The sequence below is a fragment of the Heterocephalus glaber genome, unplaced genomic scaffold (assembly GCF_053883595.1).
Source record: "Heterocephalus glaber isolate CG9 unplaced genomic scaffold, H.glaber_assembly_v1.0 deba00001504, whole genome shotgun sequence".
NCBI lineage: Eukaryota > Metazoa > Chordata > Mammalia > Rodentia > Bathyergidae > Heterocephalus > Heterocephalus glaber.
Genome location: NW_028258324.1, coordinates 60,484,512 through 60,505,597, shown reverse-complemented (window position 1 = coordinate 60,505,597; position 21,086 = coordinate 60,484,512). Strand labels below are relative to the sequence as shown.

At 36.6% G+C, this 21,086-nt stretch overlaps 1 protein-coding gene and 1 pseudogene across 24 annotated transcripts in view; both read left to right on the top strand.

The window, feature by feature from the left end:
• The window catches only part of Dlg1 (discs large MAGUK scaffold protein 1), a 220,945-nt gene that overhangs the window by 41,517 nt on the left and 158,342 nt on the right, over positions 1 to 21,086 (top strand). The gene's annotated exons all lie outside the window — the stretch shown is intronic.
• LOC147825380 (protein S100-A10 pseudogene) overlaps positions 1 to 21,086 on the top strand; it is a 46,165-nt pseudogene that overhangs the window by 10,075 nt on the left and 15,004 nt on the right. Inside the window, exon 1 of the transcript XR_015441146.1 lies at positions 1 to 21,086. This exon is cut by the window's left edge and continues 10,075 nt beyond it; it is cut by the window's right edge and continues 15,004 nt beyond it. The product of XR_015441146.1 is annotated as a protein S100-A10 pseudogene (transcript).

Sequence of the window (21,086 nt, the reverse complement as noted above, 5' to 3'; positions counted from 1 at the left end):
TCTGCATGTCTTGTTCTTATTCTAACAAGATAGTCTTTTTAATACTGAATTCGAGAGTCCTTGGTCATATATGCCACTTGGCAGATATTTTTCTCATTTTCTCAGTAGCTTCTCTTTTCCTCCTTTTATGAGTCTTTCATAGAGCAAACATTTTAAATTTTGTTGAAATTCAGTGTACTGTTTTTGGTGGTAAATCTAAGAACTGTTTAGCCTTTTTAAAAAATTAAATTCAGAATTCATTTGTAAACTCTTTATTGTGTTAAATATATATAACATGATTTTCCATTTTTAAAGTGTACAGTTTGGTAGTATTAAATATGTTCATGAGATGCAACCATTATCTGTATCATAAAGTATTCATCTTGCAAAATCGAAACTCTGTACCCAGTAAGTAATGTGCAAGTCACTTGCTTCCTCCAAGGACAAAATACCCAGTACCTGCAACTTAAAAGGAGAGGTTTATGTGCCTCACAGTTTCTGGTTGTTTCATCCCAAAATGTGATGGCTCTAAGGCAGAAAGTCATGGTAAGAGGGCCTGGCATGTTCATTTCATAGCAGCCAGAAAGCAGAGAGAAAGGAGGAGCCTGAGATGTACCCGTCCAGATCATGTCTCCAGTGACCCACCTCCTAACAGCAGATTCAGCCACTGAACTCATCAGTGTGTGAATCCACTGATGAGTATAGTACCCCCATGATCCAGGCGCCTTCCAAACACATGACTTTTTAAATCTAAAATATAACTAACTCCTTATTCTCCCCTCCCCTGACTCTTGGTAACTACCATTATATTTTGTGTGTCTCTGATTTTCACTACTTGAAGTCCCTATAGAAGTAGAATAATATAATATTTGCCTTTTTTGGCTGGTTTATTTCATATAGCATTGGTCTCAAGGTTCATCTATTTTTTAGTGTACATCAGAATTTCCTCTTTTTTTTTTCTTTCCAGCACTGGGGATCGAACTCAAGAATTTCCTCTCTTTTTAAGTATGGATAATATTCATGCATCTGTGCGTGTACGTGTGTGTGTGTGTGTGTGTGTGTGTGTGTGTGTATTTACTGTGTCCATACATCCATAGATGGACACTTAAGTGGTTTCTACACTTCAGCTTTTGTAAACAGTCTTCCTGTAAACACTGTACAGATACCTTTTTTTGAGACTCCGCTTTCATTCCTTTCAGGTATGTGCTGAGAATGTGTAATCAAATAGTAATCATATAGTAATTCTGTGTTGAATATTTTGAGGAATTGCCATACTGTTTTCCACAGTGCCCGCACCATTTTACATTCCTGTCAACAGAGATGAGTATTCCATTGTGTCCACATCCTTACCAACACGTTACTATTATTATTTGTTTTATGTATCCTAATAGTAGCTGTCCTAATGAATATAAGGTGATGATATCATTATAGTTTTTTGTCTTGTTTTGAGCAGGGGTTGTTTGTTTGGTTAGTTTTTGAGACAATCTCACTGTGTAGCTGGACTCATGCTGGGATTACTGGTATGTGCATGCCACCATACCCGGCCTCTTTATAGTTTTGATTTGTGTTTTTCTGATGACTAGTAATGTTGGGCATCTTTTTATGTGCCTATTGGCCATTTTTATTTTTTTATTTGTTATTTTTGGTACTGGGGATCAAACTCGGGTCCTTGTGCTTGCACAGCAGGCAGCGAAACCACTCAGCTAAATCCACTGTCCTGTTGGCCATTTTTAAATGTAGCCTAATACAGTTTATCTGAAAGATTGCCCAGTGTACACTTGAGAAGAAATGTGTATTCTGTTGTTTTTAGAGCATTTTACTTGACTTACTGTGTTAACATCTCTTTATCATCTGTCTGATTATTTCTTCATATGGAGACCAAGGTATGAACTCTCCAATTATTGTAGAACTGATTCTTCAGGTCTGTCAGGTTTTGCTTCTTATATTTTGATAATGTGTTATTAGTGCATAAATGTTTGTAATTGTAATATCTTCCTTCTAAAAATATATATTATTCTTTCTTGTCTCATAACCTTTTTTGGATTTAAAGTATTTTGTTGTTACAAATGTACTCATCCCTATTCTCTTTGGTATTATTCGTATGGAATATCTTTTTTCATTCTTTTCATTGTGTTTGTCTTTGGCTTTTAAGCAAGTCTCTTGTAGACAGATTATTGAATTACGATTTTTTGAAACGCAAAATGCCAGTCTTTGAGGTGGGAGTTAAAACCATTTAAAATAATTACTGATAAGGAAGGCTTCCTGTCACTTTGCAGTTATTTTCTCTTGCTGTTTTGCCTCTCATTTTCTTCATTATTGTCTGCTTTTGTGTTTAGTTGATTTTGTGTAAAGAAACTTTTCAGTTCTTTTCTTAGTTCCTTTTGTGGGTATTATGTAGCTATTTTCTTAGTGGTTGTCATGGAAATTACATTTACTCTCAAAGTTATAACACTATTTTGAATTTATGCTAGCTTAACTTCAGTAATATACAGAACTGTTTTTACAGCTGTACTCATCCTTTTCTCTTGCCGACACAGAATTACATCTTAATTCTTAGTGTCTCCCAAAACATCACTAACAATTTTTGAAAAATGGATCGATCTCTTCAATTATGTAGGAAACAATATGTGACACCACCACTCCCCCATACAAGTTGAGCATTCCTTATCTGGAAATCTCAAATATTTTGTAATCTGAAACTTTTTGAGTACTAACTTGTTGCAACAAGTGAAAATTCCACACCTGGCTTCTCTGGGATAGCCCAGTCAAAATGCAGGTGGTGCTTGCCTGTAATCCCAGCACTCGGGGAATAAGAGGCATGAGAGGACCTCAGGTTCAAGCTCAGTTTGGGCAACTTACTGACTTAGCAAGAATCTGTCTCAAAAAAAAAATTTTTTTTTTTTCTAAAGGGCTGGAGATAATATAGCTCATTTCAATCCCCAGTGCTGCAAACAAACAACCCCAGCAGCTGCACTAAAAATACTATATAAAATTTCTTTCAGGCTATGTGTATGAATGTATATAAATTTTTGCTTAGACTTGGGCCTGATGCCCAAGATATCTTATATAAGCAAATATTGTAGTATCTGAAAAAAAATTCAAAATCTGAAATACCTCTGGTCCCAAACATTTTAAGTAAGAGATACTCAACCTGTGCTAGCTTTTGTACCAATTTTTTAAAAAGTATTAATTTCTTAAATAATATAGCAAGTAAAATGTGGACTTAATGTGCATTTAAGTTTCCTCTGTTTATGCTTGGTGGCACATTTCTTTTTATCATTGAAGAATATTCTCTTGTAAGGACGTACTACAAATGATCTGTTCACTCATTGGTGGATATCTTCTGTGCTTCCAAGTTTTGGTATTTATGAAGCCACTGCCATTAGCATTTACAAGTTCAAGTTTTCACGTGATACACATTTTAAACCATTTGTGTATGTTGCCAGGAGTATTTGATTGCTAGATTGCATAGTGAGAGTATGTCTGGTTGTGTAAGAGCTATGCCACTTTGCATTCCTACCAGCAGTGAGCGAGTGTTCCTATTCCTCCATGTTCTTTTTTTTTTTTGGTACTGGCTATCGAACTTAGGTCCTTGCCGCTTGCGCAGCAGGCGGCGAAACCACTGAGCTAAATCCCTGGCCCTCTCCATGTTCTTAATAGATGTATAGTAGCATCTTCTTTTACTTGTATTTTTAAGTTCTCTAATGACATATGATGTTGAACATATGTCCATGTGCTTTTTTGTTTTGTTTTATTTTTCATGCTGGGGTTTGAACCCAGGACCCCATGCGTGCTAGGCAAGTGTTTTCTCACTGAGTTATCCAGTCTAGTCTCAAACTTGTGATCCTCTTGCCTTAGCCTCTCGAGTAAGTAGGATTACAGTGTGTGCCACCATACCTGATTTTTGCCTTCTATATATTTTTTAATTTTTTGATGAATAAAAAATTCTGGGTTGACCTTTTTGTCCTTCCAGCACCTCACCTCTCTGTTTTCCTGTATTTAATATATCCTTTTTCTCTGGTTGTTTTAATCCTTCTTTCTGACTGGTTCTTAGTAATTTGCTTATTTTTTTGTTGGACTATGTGTATATATGCATACTTTAGGTATGAATGTGTGTGTGTGTTTATATTCTTCTTGGGGTTTGTGAGCTTCTTGGAGCTGTGAGTTTATAGCTTTTATCAAATTTGGAAAATTCTGGCTCAGATTTTAAAGTCTTTCTCTGCTTTCATTTCATTCTTCTTGTGGGATTTCAGTGGTGTGTATGTTTGGTTGCTTGTTATTGTCTTTATAGTCATCCAGTACAGCTATATTTATTTTTATTTATTTGTCCCCCTTCCCCCCGTCCTTCTTTGTGGGTAATTTCTGTTGCTGTAATATCAAGTTCACTAATTTTCTTTGGTATCTGGACTGCTGTTAATCTCATCCAGTGAAGTTTTCATTTCAGATACTGCATTTTTCATCACTTGAAGTTCCATTTGGTATGCTTTCATTGCTTCTATTTTTGTTGTTGTATTCATGTTCTCCTTTAAATCCTTAAGCATATTTATAATTTTACACCATTCAAAATTTTTGTTAACTATCATGTGGTATTTCTAGATCTGTTCCTGTGGACTGATTTTCTTCCTGGTGACAGGTTAAAGTTTTATGGTTTGTATGTCTGTAAGCTCTCACTGGATACCACATATCATGAATGTTGATTGTTTCTGAATACTGTAGTTCTTCCTTTATCAAGACTAACAAGTAGATGCCTAAAACTATAGGTAGTACTGTATTAACCTTATTTATACATTTTATATACATAACCTATGATAAATTTTAGTTTAGAAATTAAGCACTGTAAGAGATTATCAACAACATGATAAAATTCTACAGTTACATCAATATCCTATAATAAAATTGCCAGCCTCATTACTATTGTGCTTTGGGGCCATCATGCAAAATAAGAGTTACCTGAATGCAAACACTGAGTTACCGATACAGTTAATCAGATAACCAAGATGGTTATGGAGCAGCACTATGAAATTTCATCACACTACTCAGAACAATGAGCAATTAAAGACTTGTGAATTATTTATTTCTGGAATTTTCCATTTAATATTTTGAGATGCTGGTTAACTGAAACTTGAGTAAGCAAAACTGTGTTTAAGAAGGGACCTGTTGTTTTCTCTAAAGTGTACTGCTACTTGTTTCAGCAGGCAGCTAAGTCATTTGCAGATAAAGTTGTTCCTTTCAAGACTTTAGGCTTTTTAGGGCCGGGGATTTAGCTCAGTGGTTCCACCGCCTGCCTCCCAAATGCAAGGACCCGAGTTTGATCCCCGGTACCAAAAAAAAAAAACCTTAAAAAATAAAAAATAAAAATAAATAAATTTTTAAAAAAGAAAACACTTTAGGCTTTTTGAAGTTGGATCTCCAGTAACTAATCTTTTCTTTAAGACTGATTTAGTCTCAGTGCTATCTAGTTTCTGCTGACTGCTCCAAGTGTTCATTGAGGTCTCTACTTTGTATGAATCTGATTATTTCTCAGCCTAGTTTGAGCTGTAGAAGTTGTTTATTTTATAACTTCATGACAGTTTTTTGCTTTGGCTTGTTGAGTTTCATACCTCTCATATGAAAATTAGTATTAGAATTAAAGTCTCAAGGGAACTCCCTGTACTCAAGTTGATTTCTGAAGTTTCTTTGTCTGCTTAGCTTTCTCCTTGCGGGTATTTTACCTTGCAAATTCCAATACTCATCCTCCCAGGACACTAGCTTGACCAATAAAATTGCTATATTTGCTTGGGTTTCTTTGTCCATTGTGTACCAGGTTCCAAAAATTACCTCCTGGCAGCCAGCCAGGAAGATAGTAGAATTCATCTTATTTGTTTTTGTTCTCGCAGATGTTAGTAGTCCTGTACTGCTTATTATCCCAGTATATATAAAAACTGCTGTTTTTTTCTAATTTTATATTTGTTTTCTCTAGTTCTCTAGTTTTTTAAGGCAAAAGAGCAAGTTCTATACCGAATAACTTCTTCATAGCCTTATACAAAAGTATTTCATTTTCTCTTTATTTATATCTTATTTAATTTCACAATAAAAACAGTTTTACTTCTTCCATTCCACCTGTATGCCTTTTATTTTTCTTGCCTGGTTTATACTGGTTAGAACCCCAAGTATATTTTTGAAAATGTATGACAAAAGTATGCATCTTTTCCTTCTTTTTGATCTTAAGGAGAAAGCATTCAAGTTTTCGCTATAAAGTCTGGTGTTTTTTTGTTAGGTTTTTTTATTTTGTTTTTTGAAATCCCCTTCATCAAATAGAGGAATTTTTTTTATTTTCTAAGTTTGTTCAGAGTTTTTATTAAGAATGGGTGTTGGATTGTGTCATATTCTTTTTCTGTGTCTGTTGAGATTCTTGGAAGTTCTCAAATTGACATTTTGTACAAAGGTTTTTGTGGTTCTTTCTTAGATAAGTAGAAATTTTAGAGTTAGCTGTGCATTGCATATTAAATGAGAACCATGGAAGATGATTTGCTATCATTTGTTGGAGAAATATTAATGAAGTTCCTGCAGTTTGCATATCTAACAGGTTTGCTAGATTCTGGTGGACACTAAAGATTTAGATGTAATTAGAGATTAGAATTTCAGACTAGTAATAACAAGTTGTTTCCTCTGTGAAGCAATTATTTAGTTTAAAATTCTTGAGTATGTATCTGTAAAACCTAAGCAGTACATAGCCCAGTTTTACCTTTCCTAAAATAATACCTACCCTTTCTTTTTGTTAGCATGAGCAGTATCCTTTGCATGACTCTTACACATCTTTACATCCATTGCTAAGATTGAACAAAACAGCCGCCGTACCACCTCTCCCAGTGCAGAGGAAGGGGAATGCAGGCTGCTGTAACACCCCTCCCAGCGCAGAGGAGGTGAACCAAACCGGTGCCAACAGCACACCAACACCACCACCCCCATTGAAATGAGAAAACACGTAAACAAGTCTCAAAACCACACTTCCACATCACCTACAGCAACCCCAAAGGGAAATGAGACAGAACACTCTAATACTCAACCACTTGGACTCCCTGAACTGGCAACAAAAGAGGATCTGGAAAAAATGAAATCGGAAATAATTTCTCAGGTAACAGCAGGGATTGTGATCATAGTGCAAGACATGATTAGTAAATCTAGAGAGGAGCTGAGGAACATAATGGAATCCCAACATAAACAAATGGAATCCATAAAACAGATGCAAACAGATTTCCAGGAGATTAAACACTTCATTGAAAGTCTGCACAGCAGAATGAGCCAGTGTGAGGACAGAATTTCAGATATAGACGATAAGATTACAATTAGTGACCAGGAAAAGAAAAATTGCTTCAAAATTGTAAGGGACCATGGGAAATCAATCCAGCAGCTGCTAGATGATGCAAAGAAGAATAACATAAGACTGATTGGCATCAGCAAAGAAACAGGAGAGAGTGCAGATGATATAAAAAAAACTATTCATAGAAGTAATGGCAGAAAACTTCCCAAGCAGGGGAGAAGAACTTGACATACAGATAAGTGAGACATACAGCACTCCAACTAGCCTTGATCAAAAAAAATCTACACATCGGCATATAATTGTTAGTATTCCAGAAACCCAACAGAAGAACAAAGTTCTACAAGCAGTTAGAGAAAAACAAACACAAAGGAGAACCCAACAGAATCACATACAAAGGAAAGCCCATCAGAGTCACAGCAGACTTCTCAAGGCAAGAAGAGCTTGGAGTGATGTATTCCAAGCCCTAAAGGAAAACAGACTCCAACCCAAACTGATGTACCCTGCAAAACCATCTTTCAAAATTGATGGTGAAATAAGGTACTTTCATGACAAAGAGCACCTTAGGAACTTCATGAATACCAAACCAGCACTCAAAAAAATTTTAGACAATATCCTAGGAAAAGACAATGAGGATCACAGCCCCAGGAAGCACAGCAGAATAAATCCATTGGGTGTGACAAGAAATTAAATGTAAAGGGAGAGAATCCAACACAAAGAAAAAGTCATGACAGTGATAAGTCGATACATATCAGTTATAACCATCAATGTTAATGGTCTCAACTTGCCAATCAAAAGAAATAGACCGGCAGAATGGGTCAAGAAGCAAATTCCAACAATATGCTGCATACAAGAAACACACTTAATTCAAAAAGACTGAAAGTTAAATGGTGGAAAACAATACTCCATGTGATGGGAACCAAAAAAAACCAGGAGTAGCTATCCTCTGCAGATCAAGTGGATTTCAAACCAAGACTGATTAAGAGAGACAAAGAAGGACACTACATCCTTGTAAAGGGAACAATCCAAGAGGAAGAGATGACAGTCATAAATATATATGCACCAAACGCTAGTGCGCCCAACTATATAAAACAAATACGGACATGAAAAGGGGAACCTCAATACCCCACTGTCACAAATAGATAGATCAACTAGACAAAAAATAAGTAATGAAATACTAGAATTCAATCAAACTCTGGGACAAATGAACTTAACAGATGCTTACAGAGTGTTCCACCCCACAAAATCAGAATACACATTCTTTTCAGCTGCACACAGGTCGTTCTCCAAAATAGACCACATACTCGCTCATAGAACATGTTTAAGTAAGTGCAAAGGAATTGAAGTTCTCCCTTGTATATTATCAGACAGTAAAGTGATGAAATTGGAGATCAGTAACAAAAGAAACCACAAGAACTTCATAAACACATTGATCAGCACACTTCTGAATAACCAGTGGGTCACAGAGGAAATTGAAGAAATCAGACAGTTCCTTCAATTAAGTGACAGTGACAGTACAACATACTGGAATCTATGGGACACAATGAAAGCAGTCTTACGAAGGAAATTCATAGCAGTGAATACTCATATTAGAAAAATAGAGCGAGCCCAGTTAAACAACCTGATGCTGAACCTCAAGCTTCTAGAAAAAGAAGAGCAGGACAAACCCAAAGCTCATACAAGGGAGGAAATTATAAAGATCAGAGCATAAATCAATGCAATGGAGACTAAGAGAACGATACAAAAAATTAACAAAGCCAAAGGCCGAGGATTTAGCTCAGTGGTTTTGCCACCTGCTGCGCGATCTCAAAGACCCGAGTTTGATCCTGGGTACAAAAAAAAAAAAAATTAATGAAGCCAAGAGTTAGTTCTTTGAAAGAATAAACAAAATTGACAAACCCTTAGCTAACCTTATCAGAAAAAGGAAAGAAAAGACCCAAATCCATGCAATTAGGAATGAAAAGAGTAAAGTAACAACAGACCCAGCAGAAATTCAGAGGATCATCAGTACCTACTTCGAGAACCTATACACCAGTAAGATGGAAAACACAGAAGAAATGGACAGATTCCTAGATGCATATGAATTACCAAAGTTGAACAAAGAAGACCTAAAAATTCTAAATGACCCAATATCAATCAATGAAATTGAAAACATAATTAAAAACTTACCAACTGAGAAAAGCCCGGGTCCTGATGGCTTCACTGCTGGATTCTACAAGACATTTAGAGAGGAACTACTGCCACTACTGTTTTAAACTCTTCAATGAAATTGAAAGGGGAGCAGTACTCGCAAATTCATTCCTGGAAGCAAGCATCACCTTAATCCCCAAAGCAGAGAAAGACCCAACCAAAAAAGAGAACTATAGGCCAATCTCACTAATGAACATAGATGCAAAAATCCTTAATAAGATACTGGCAAATAGAATGCCAGAAGATCATCAAGAAGATCATACACCCTGACCAAGTGGGATTCATCCCAAGGATGCAGGGATGATTCAACATACAGAAATCAGTAAATGTAATACACTATATCAATAGAGCCAAGGACAAAAGCCATATGATCATCTCAATAGATGCAGAAAAAGCATTTGACAAAATCCAACATGCATTTATGATAAAAACCCTACAAAAAATTGGAATAGATGGTCCCTATCTCAATCTGATAAAAGCTATCTATGAAAAACCAACGGCCAGGCCAGGGATTTAGCTCAGTAGTTTCAGCACATGCTATACAAATGCAAGGACCTGAGTTCAATCCCCGGTACCAAAAACAAAAAACAAAAAACCAATGGCCCATATCATACTAAATGGTCAAAAAATGAAATCCTTCACACTAAAATCAGGAACAAGACAAGGATGTCCACTGTCACCACTCCTCTTCAATATAGTTTTGGAAACATTAGCCACGGCAATTAGACAAGAGAAAGAAATAAAAGGAATAAAGATAGGAAATGAAGAAGTCAGATTGTCATTATTTGCAGATGACATGATACTGTATATAAAAGACCCCAAGAACTCCACCAAAAGTCTTCTAGACTTAATAAGCAAATTCAGTAAAGTAGCTGGATATAAGATCAACACACAAAAATCAATAGCTTTTCTCTACACGAACAGCAGACTCACTGAGAGAGAAATAGGGCAAACAAGTCCTTTCACAATAGCATCCAAGAAACTGAAATACCTAGGAATCAACCTAACAAAAAAAAAAAAATCAAAGACCTCTTCTCTGAAAACTGTAGCACTCTGAAAAGAGAGATTGAAGACGGTATCAGAAAATGGAAAGACATCCCCTGCCCTGGGTAGGAAGGCTCAACGTAGTGAAAATGGCCATACTTCCAAAACTGTTATATAGATTCAATGCAATCCCAATTGAAATCCCAGCAGCATACTTCACGGACCTTGAGAAAACAATCCAAAAATTCATGTGGAACAAGAAGAGACCCAGAATAGCAAAGCAGTTCTAGGTAACAGAGACATGGCAGGGGGGGTATCACAACCCCCAACTTGAAACTATACTACAGAGCTACTGGGTTTCAACTTGTCAAAGATTAAAACTAGACCTATATCTCTCATCATGCAGTAAACTAAAATCAAAATGGATTAAAGATCTAAATATTAAAATAAAAATGCTGAATTGGCTGGAACAGAGGTTAGGTAGAACTCTTGAAGACATTGGTGTAGGAAAAGATTTTATGAGCAAAACCTCACTTGCCCGTGAACTAGCACAAACAATCAACAAGTGGGATCTCTTATTAAAAAGCTTCTGCACAGCAAGAGAAACCACCAGCAGTATGAAGAGACAACCCACAATGTGGGAAAAAATCTTCACCTGCTCTTTCTCAGACAAAGATCTACTATCTCAAATGTATAAAGAACTTTAAAAAATCAGACCTCCCAAATTTAAAGACTCAATCCAAAAATGGACATCTGAAATGAACAGACATTTCTCAGACAAGGAAGTAGAAATAGCAAATAAACATATGAAAAAATGTTCAACATCACTGGTCATTTGAGAGATGCAAATGAAAACAATGCTGAGATTCCACCTCACTCCAGAAAGAATGGCTGCTATCATGAAATCAACCAATAACAAATGCTGTTGGGGCTGTGGGGAAAGAGGAACACTGCTCCACTGCTGGTGGGAGTGGCGACTGGTGCAACCACTGTGGAAATCAGTATGGAGATACCTCAAAGAGCTAGGACTGGAAGTCCTGTTTGACCCAGCTATTCCCCTGCTGGGTATCTTCCCCAAAGAATTAAAAGAATCATACCGCATTGATATATGTGCGCCCATGTTCATAGCAGCACAGTTTGTAATAGCTAAAACTTGGAAGCAGCCCAAATGCCCATCAACTGGAGACTGGGTAAAGAAAATGTGTTTTTTTTTTAATAAAATGGAGTACTACTCAGCCATAAAAAAATGAGAAATTAGAGTCATTTATAGCTAAATGGATACACATTGAGGCGATACTCTTTAAGTGAAATAAATAGGACACAGATGTGTAAATACTAAATAGTTTGTCTAGTGTGAGAAACTGAAACTGTAAGGACTAAAAGGTACAATAGATAATGTGAAATAGGAAGAAAAGGGGCAAAGGGGAAGGGGAAATGGAAGGGGTAGGTTGAAAGGAAAGAAGGGAATGGAATTAATATGAGAAAATGAAAAAATTGAAACACAGTATTTGTAAATAGGGAGGGATGGAGGGGTTGAAGGGAGGGCGGGGGAAGGGGAACAATAAGAACCAGGAGAGAGTATGTAAAGGTGCAAATGTCCGATGATGAATGTCATTATATTATATACCTAAAATGTACCAATAAAATTAAATTTAAAAAAAGATTGAAGAAAACATTGCCACTCAGAAACAGAGTAGTGAACCAAATAGCTGTATTTCTTGTATTCAAATCAGGATGCTTGAGATGGTGCTACATTTCCTTTTAGAACTATTTTATAAATAATAGCCATGTGTACAAAACAAGTTGTTTCCATTAATTTCTATAGTCCTACTCTGGCGTCACTCTCCTGCAATTCTACTATCATACTCTCCACATTGACTATGTATATTTAGGTTTTTATTCACCTGCCCCATTATTTGAACCTGTTTATAGTCAAAGTTTGTTCTTTTCTTCTGTTTGGCTCTCTTCAACTGTGAACATAGCTGAAATTCTTTGTTGGTCAAAATCAGTTTAGGTATGCAGTTTGATCTACAGTGAATTTAACATTTGATGTTTTAGTTTGCATTACTCGATAATTTCCTTTGACAGTAATATTTTAATCACAGCCAAATGTATTTAATGTTTTGTGGTACTTCTGGTAAATCAAGTTTTAAAGCTACTGGTAACAAACTCTTTAATGAATTTGAAAGGGAAGCAATACTCCAAATTATTTTCTAGAAGCAAACATTTCCTTGATTCCAAAAGCAGAGAAAGACCCAACCAAAAAAAGAGAACTACAGGCCAATCTCCCTAATGAGCACAGATGTAAAAATCCTAAATAAGATACTGGCAAACAGAATACAGATCATCGAGATCATATACCCTGACCAAGTGAGATTCATCCCAGGGACGCACGGATGGTTGAACATACGTAAGTCAATAAATGTAACACACTGTATTAGCAGTGTCAAGGACAAAAACCATATGATCATCTCAGTAGATGCAGAAGAAGCATTTGACAAAATCCAACACCCATTCATGATTAAAAAAAAAAAAACCCTGCAGAAAATTGAAATAGATAGTCTTTATCTCAACCCGATAAAAGCCATCTATGGAAAAACCAACAGCCAACATCATACTAAACTGTTAAAAACTGAAATCTTTCACGCCAAAATTAGGAAAAGACAGGGATGTCCACTATCACCACTCCTGTTCAGTATAGTTCTAGCGACATTAGCCACAGGAATTAGACAAGCGAAAGGAATAAAAGGAATAAAGATAGGAAATGAAGAAGTTAAACTGTCATTATTTGTGGATGACATGATATTCTATATAGAAGACACTAAAAACTCCACCATAAGACTTCTAGACTTAATAACCAAATTCAGTAGAGTAGCTGGATACAAGGTCACCGCTCACAAATCAATAACCTTCTTGTACACAAATAACAGGCTCACTGAGAGAGAAATTGGGGAAATAATTCCTTTCACAATAACAAATGAAATATATAGGAATCAATCTAATGAAGGAAGTAAAAGACCTCTATTTGAAAACTACAGCACTCTGAAAAAAGGGATAAAAGAGGATATCAGAAAATGGAAAGACATCCCTTGTACTTGGGTAGGAAGAACCAATATAGTGAAAATGGCCATAGTTTCAAAACTGCTATATAGATTTGATGCAATCCCGATTGAAATTCCAACAGCATAGTTCACAGAGCTAGAGAAAACAATCCAAAAATTCATTTGGAACCAGAAGATAGCAAAAGCAATTCTAGGCAACAAAGATAAGGCAGGGGTTATCACAATCCCCAACCTAAACTGTACCACAAAGCTAATGTGATAAAAACAGCATGGTACTGGCAAAGAAACAGACCCGGGGATCAGTGGAACAGATTAGAAGATGCAGAAACAACTCCAGACATACTCAGCCACCTCATCTTTGACAAAGGAGCCAAACACACCTTCACTGGAGGAAAGATAACCTCTTTAATAAATGGTGCTGAAAAAATTGGCTTTCCACATATCGAAGATTGAACCTAGACCCATATCTTTGACCCAGCTATTCCCCTCTGGGTATATTCCCAGAAGAATTAGAAGCATCATACCACAGTGATATGTTTATAGTAGCACAGTTTATTATAGCTAAATCTGGATACAGCCCAAATGCCCATCATCTGGTCATTGGACAAAAAAGATGTGGTTTTTTAAAAATATAAAATGGAGTACTACTCAGCCATAAAGAAAGATAAACTAGAGACATTTATATCTAAATGGAGTACCTTGAGGCCATACTTTTAAGTGAAATAAAGAAGACACATATGTTTAAATACCAAATTATTTCCCTGGAGTGAGAAACAAAGTATAAATGAGGACCAAAATATATAATAGATATTGTAAAATAGGAAGAAAATGTTCAAAGGGAAAGGGGAAATGGGCACCTGGGGGAGAAGGGAAAGAAAAAAATAAGAAGGAAAAACAGAAGCAAAGCTTATGTAAATAGGAAGGGGTGGACTGGGTTGAAGGGAGGGAAGGGAAATGGGAAAAAATAAGAACCAAGATATATCATGTATAGGTACAAATTCCCAGTAATGAATGTTATAATGTATACCTAAAATGTACCAGTAAACTTAATTTTAAAAAATAAATAAAGCTACTTGTAAGAGAATTGTCTACATTAATCTTGGCTCTACTCTTTGCCAGAAACATTGGCAGCAAATTAGTAGGTATAAAATGTTATTACTAGGCCAGGGATTTAGCCTGCCTTGAAAGCACAAGGTCCTGGCCTCCATCCCAGGCTCCTAGGGCAGTGAAGCTCAGCCAGTCCCAGCACCCAGAAGGAAGCTCCCCCGCTACCATCCCAGGCTCCTAGGGCCAAGAAGGTGAACTGGTCCCAGCACCGGAAGGAAGCTCCCCGCCTCCATCCCAGGCTCCTAGGGCAGTGAAGCTCAGCCGGTCCCAGCACCCAGAAGGAAGCTTCCTGCCTCCATCCCAAGCTCCTAGGGCACAGAAGTTGAGCCGTGTGGGCGCCAGAAGCACACCCCCTGCCCCGGAAATGAGAAGACACATAAACAAGCCTCAAAAACAGACTTCCAGATCACCTACAGCAACCCCAAAGGGAAACGAGATGGAACACTCTGATACTCAACCACCTGGACTTGCTGAACTGGCAACGAAAGAGGATCTGGGAAAAATGAAATCAGAAATAATTACTCAGATAACAGCAAAGATTTTGCTCATGGTGTAAGACATGATACAGATAAAAAAAAATAGAGGATCTGAGGAACATGATGGAATCCCAACATAGGAAACAAATGGAATCCATAAAACAGATACAAACAGATTTCCAAGAGATTAAAAACTCCATCAAAAGTCTGCACAGCAGAATGAACCAATGTGAGGATAGAATTTCACATATAGAAGATAAGATTGCAGCTAGTGAGGAGGAAAGGAAGAATTGCTTTAAAATTGTAAGGGAACACGAGAAATCAATCCAGCAGCTGCTAGATGATGCAAAGAAGAATAACATAAGACTGATTGGAGTCAATGAAAAAAGAGGAGAGAGTGCAGATGACATAAAAAAACTGTTCACAGAAGTGATGGCAGAAAACTTCCCAAGGAGGGGAAAAGAACTTGACATACAGATAAGTGAGGCATATAGGACTCCAGCTAGCCTTAATCAAAAAAAAGTATAGGCATATAATAGTTAGGATCCCAGAAATCCAACAGAAGAACAAAATTCTACAAGCAGTGAGAGAAAAGAAACAAATCACATACAAAGGAAAGCCCATCAGAATCACAGCAGACTTCTCAATGCAAACCCTCAAGGTAAGAAGAGCTTGGAGTGATGTATTTCAAGCCCTAAAGGAAAACAGCCTCCAACCCAGATTGATGTACCCTGCAAAACTATCTTTCAAAATGGATGGAGAAATAAGATGCTTTCATGATAAAGAGCACTTCAGGAACTTCATGAATACCAAACTGGCACTCCAAAAAATTTTAGACAATACCCTAGGAAAAGACAATGAGGATCACAACCCCAGGAAACCCAGCAGAATGAATCCATTGGTCGTGACAAATTAAATGCAAAGAGGGAGAATCCAACAAAAAGAAAAGTCATGACAAGGCTTTTAAAACTTTTAACTTCATCTCCCTAATGAGTGTATAATTCAATCTTATTATTGTACCTATTACCATTTTTCTGATTCTAGAATTGCACACCATTCCTTGTGCTATACTGGCTATTTATCATCTTCTTATGTCTACATTTTAATTGGGTTGTCTATTAATGAGCTCTAAGAATTCTTTATATATTCTGCTCATAGGTTATGTGCATTGTAAATATGGTCTGTTTAAGGACTACTTTTCATTTTAATGATGTCATTTAAAGTTCTAAATTTTGATGGAATCTCATCAATTTTTTTTCTTTTCTACATCATGTTTTTTGTATCCTAGGCAGTTCTTGCCTACCCTGAATTCATAAATATTTTCCCTTATAATTTCTTCTTAAAGTTTTATACTTTTAGGCTTTCTTATTTAGGCTCATAGATCCCTTCAAGTTATTTTCATGTATGGAAAAGAAGGGTTGAGGTTAATTTTTTATATACGGATACCAGGTGTTCTAGTGCCGTTTGCTGAAGACACTATCTCTTCCTCGGCTCTTGAATCGAGTTTATATTCTATAAAATGCTAATGTTAAATAATCTTTCAAAACTCAGTGGACCATATATGTGTGGTTCTATTTCTAGATTCTCTGTTTTATTCCAATGATCTATATGTCTTTCCTTACACCAACACTGCCTTGATTACTGTAGCTTTAGAAGATGTCTTAAAATTGGGTGCTAAACGTCTTCCAACACTGTTTTTGTTTTTGTTTTTGGCTTTTCTGGGTCCTTTATACTCCTACATAACTTTAAAATTTCAATATCCAGTTCTTCATTTATAGCAAGTATACACAGACCTGAATTTTTATATATACCTTGTGTTTTCTAATCCTGCTAAATTCAAGTACAAGTTCTAGGGGCTCCTTTCTTAGTATTTTCTCTGTAGATGATCATTTCATCTACATATAAAGATTTTGCTTCTGCCGTGCCAATCCTATCCTAGTTGTGTCATTTTATTGCCAGACTATTTTGGTTTAGACCTGTGTTTCAAAGTCTAATGGACAGATGAAGAGTAGGCATATATGCCCTTGTTCCCCACTTTAGGGAGAAAGCATTGTATCACCTCCATTCATAGAAGGAGTTTTTGTTGGAAGTATAGAGTACATGTCTTAGATCTGTTGAGAAGGTTCTGTTCTACTTCTAGTCTCCTGATAGCTTTTACCATGAACAGCTGTAGAATTTAGTCCAATACTCTTTCTCCAACTAGTGACAGGATCATATGGCTTTCTCCTTTCCTCTGTTAAAATGATGACTTTTGGGGTTGGATCTTCCAGTGCTGAACCAACACTGCCATCCCTATAACAAAACCACTTTGTACATACTGCCAGATCTGACTTCTAAGAGTTTGTTTTGTTAAACAGATTTCTATCCATGTTCATACTTTTTTCTTCTATTATCTTTATTCAGTTTTAGGATTAACACAATGTTGATTTCCTAAAATGAGGGGAGAAGTGTTCCTTCTTTTTTCTGCTTTAATTGTTTGATATAATTTATCAGTTAAAATGTTTATGAGCCTGCTGTTGTCATATAGGTAGGTTTTCAAGCTAGGAATATACTTTCTTTAATAGGTGCTATTCAAATTTGATATTTCCTCCAGAGTTAGTTTCATTAATTTGTCTTCCAAGTTACTTCTTAGAAGTTGTCAAATTTATTTCAAAAAAGATTTTTGTAATATGCTTTCTATATCCTTTTAAATTCTGTAAAATCTGTGGTAATGTCTCCTAGATATTAATATTGTAATTTTAAAAAATGTATAACTGATACTGTGTAACAGGAAGAAAAGGTCTAGAAGAGCAGGGCAATTGGGAGGGGTAGGGGAAGGGAAAATAGGGAAAGGAAAAAATATGAGAAGAGGAAAAAAATGGAAACAAGGTCTTTGAAAATAGGGAAGGGTGGAGGGGGTGAAGGGAGGGCAAGGGAAGGGGGAAAAAATAAGAACCAAGAGACTCATGTAATGGTACAGGATCCCAACGATGAATGTAACTGTATTGTATACCTAAAATGTACCAATAAAGTTAATGGGGAAAAAAAAAATAGAAAGCACAAGGTCCTGAGTTCAATTCCTGGTACCAAAAAAAGTGTTATTACCAAATTCCTGCTTTTTGAAAAAGAAAGCAGGGCCAGGGATTTAACTCAGTGGTTCTGCCCTCGCAAGGGCAAAGTCCCAAGTTCAATCCCCGGTACCAAAAAAGAAAGCAAATAAGCAAAACTCCAGCAATAGTTCTTCGCATGATTTAAGAAAAGTGTTTCTCTCCATTAACCCATGAGAGTCTCTTAACAGCGTTGTGATCTAACTGGATTTTCTTCACTATGGGAATTTCTGTTGAAGGTAGTTTTGTGTGTGTGTGTGTATGTAGTACCGAGAATTGAACCCAGGACATTTGCACTGAACAACATGCCTAGCCCCCTCCCAAGTTGCCCTGTCCTCCGTTTTGAGATTTCCACAAAGTGAGTTTAATTGGTACTATAAGTAAGTTGCTGCAGATAAGTAAATGTATAAAAACTCTTCATACATTATATTTCTGTGTTTTTTAAATTAAAATTTATAAAACTCTTGAAAGAATATCAGTAAGATCCCTGAAGCAGTGAAATAGCCCAAGAACCACAGCTTGACAACTGTGGTTCTCATTTGGTTGTGTTTTTAAAATTATAATCTTCTAAGGAGCATTTTACTTTGTCTTGCTGTAGTACAATTGGTATTTGACCTTTCATTTAAGTTTCACAAAGTTCATGTGATTTGTAACAAGTTATCTACCAGGGCAATTATACTGGAAAATCCTGTATTTCCAACTCAGTACTGTTTTAGAAAATTGCCCTACTTTCTTTCATCTCTGCCTTTCCTGTTCCTTTTTAAAATTGCTTAAGTAGGAGTGGAAGAGAGTGGAGAAATTTTATAGGAAATTGGAATTATAAAAGTGGTTTGTTTGGTTTTTTTTGGTACCAGGGATCGAACTCGGGTCCTTGCGCTTACGCAGCAGGCGGCGAAACAACTGAGCTAAATCCCCGGCCCTATAAAAGTGTTCTTGGGCAAGTTTAGAATTAGTTGTTAGTGTTGGTTGTTAGTAGTTAGAGGTTAGTAATAAGGAAATTGCTGTCTTTTGGCTGTCACTTGGTTGTAGTGAAATATAGTGTACTTTCCCACAAAAAAAGCCTTATTATAGAGAGGTAAGGTTTCTGAGTAAAAATACATACACTACCACATACAGTGATTTCACTGTACATTCTTTCCTTTTTCTTTTTTCTTTTGGTACCTGGGATCAAACTTGGGTCCTTGCGCTTGAGCAGCAGACGGGCAGAACCACTGAGCTAAATCCTCGGCCCAACCAAGAGTCACCTCTTTTTTTTTTTTGGTACCAGGGATCAAACTCAGGACCTTGTGCGAGCCAGGCGGTGGCACCACTGAGCTAAATCCCTGGTCCTAGGGTAAAAATATATAAATCGATGTTTTTTTGTAAAATTTGACAGTATTAGTAATTATCCTTTTTATTTAACTGGGTAGATGTAGTTCTTAAAATGTCTTTAGTATAGCAAAAGAATGATAATTACATGGATGGAGTTATAAATAGTCCTTTTGCTATTACCCAGCCTTTTGCTGTCATTGGTTAATTCAACTTTTAAGTTTAAATATTGTCCATTTTAATTAAGGTGAAATTAAGACAAAAGATGTAACATGTGTTTGCAAGATTTAAATATAAAATGCTATTAAGAATGACATTTCAGGCCGCCGCCCGCCCGCCATTTGCAGCCTGAGATCCCTGGTTTCGACAGACTTCACCAAAATGCCATCCCAAATGGAACACGCCATGGAAACCATGATGTTTACTTTTCACAAATTTGCCAGGGACAAAGGCTACTTAACGAAGGAGGACCTGCGAGTACTCATGGAAAAGGAGTTCCCTGGATTTTTGGAAAATCAAAAAGATCCTCTGGCTGTGGACAAAATTGTGAAGGACCTGGACCAGTGCCGAGGTGGCAGAGTGGGCTTCCAGAACTTCTTTTCACTAATCGCAGGCCTCACCATTGCGTGCAATGATTATTTTGTAGTGCACGTGAAACAGAAGGCAAAGAAGTAGGCAGAATTGAACATTTACTCCTGCCCAGATCAGAGTTCTCCCAGAGGGCCACTTATGGAATCTGCCCCTCAGTTTCCCCTTGTATAAAGATTTCATGAGCAGATCAGGACCCTTAGAAAATGTACAAATAACATCCAACTCGCATTGGACAAGCAGAGAAAGGAAAGTTAGTTAAATGCTAGATAGGCTTTTGATTTTTATATTGTTTGCATATTCTTGCCCTCAATAAATAAAGTCTTTTTTTTTAGTTCCAAAAAAAAAAAAAGAATGACATTTCAGTGTTTTGTTGTTTTTATTTTGATGTATTAAAAATGTTTTTATCTCATTGAACTTTTTGTACTGTCCAGGATGGATTTTATTATTCTGCTTAATTTTGCAAGATGATTGATTTTTATTCTTACTTGAATGATTATAGGGATGAATCAAATCACACAGCATGGCAAGTGACTGAGGTATTCTTTTTCCATTAAAACTTTTTCAGTCAGATGAGAATGATTAGTAGTATTGTGAGAAAGCATCATAAATGAAAATCTCGGGGCTCATATTTTATCCAGCACGATAATGAGCCTTTGCTGCAACATCTTGTCCCTCCTCAATATTTGTGCTTACTGGCTCTGCTGGAGTTGGATCTCAGTCTCCTGAAAGAGGTAGTAGCACTTACACTGCAGCAGGTGGAGCTCTGAAGTGAACCCAGTGTTAGATTAAATTGTAAGAATATTAGCAAGGCTTTGTGCCCTTACAGAGTGAGGCTGAATGAGTACAGTACTTTCATTCTGGGAATTTGATTATAATTTAAGTCGTTTTATTATATAGGAAAAAGCAGCAGCATCTTAATTCCAACCATAGTATGCCGAGCTGAACTCTGCTGTGGGGGTGGGAACAGCTGAAGAATGCAACATTTTAATATTTATCTTTATAAAAG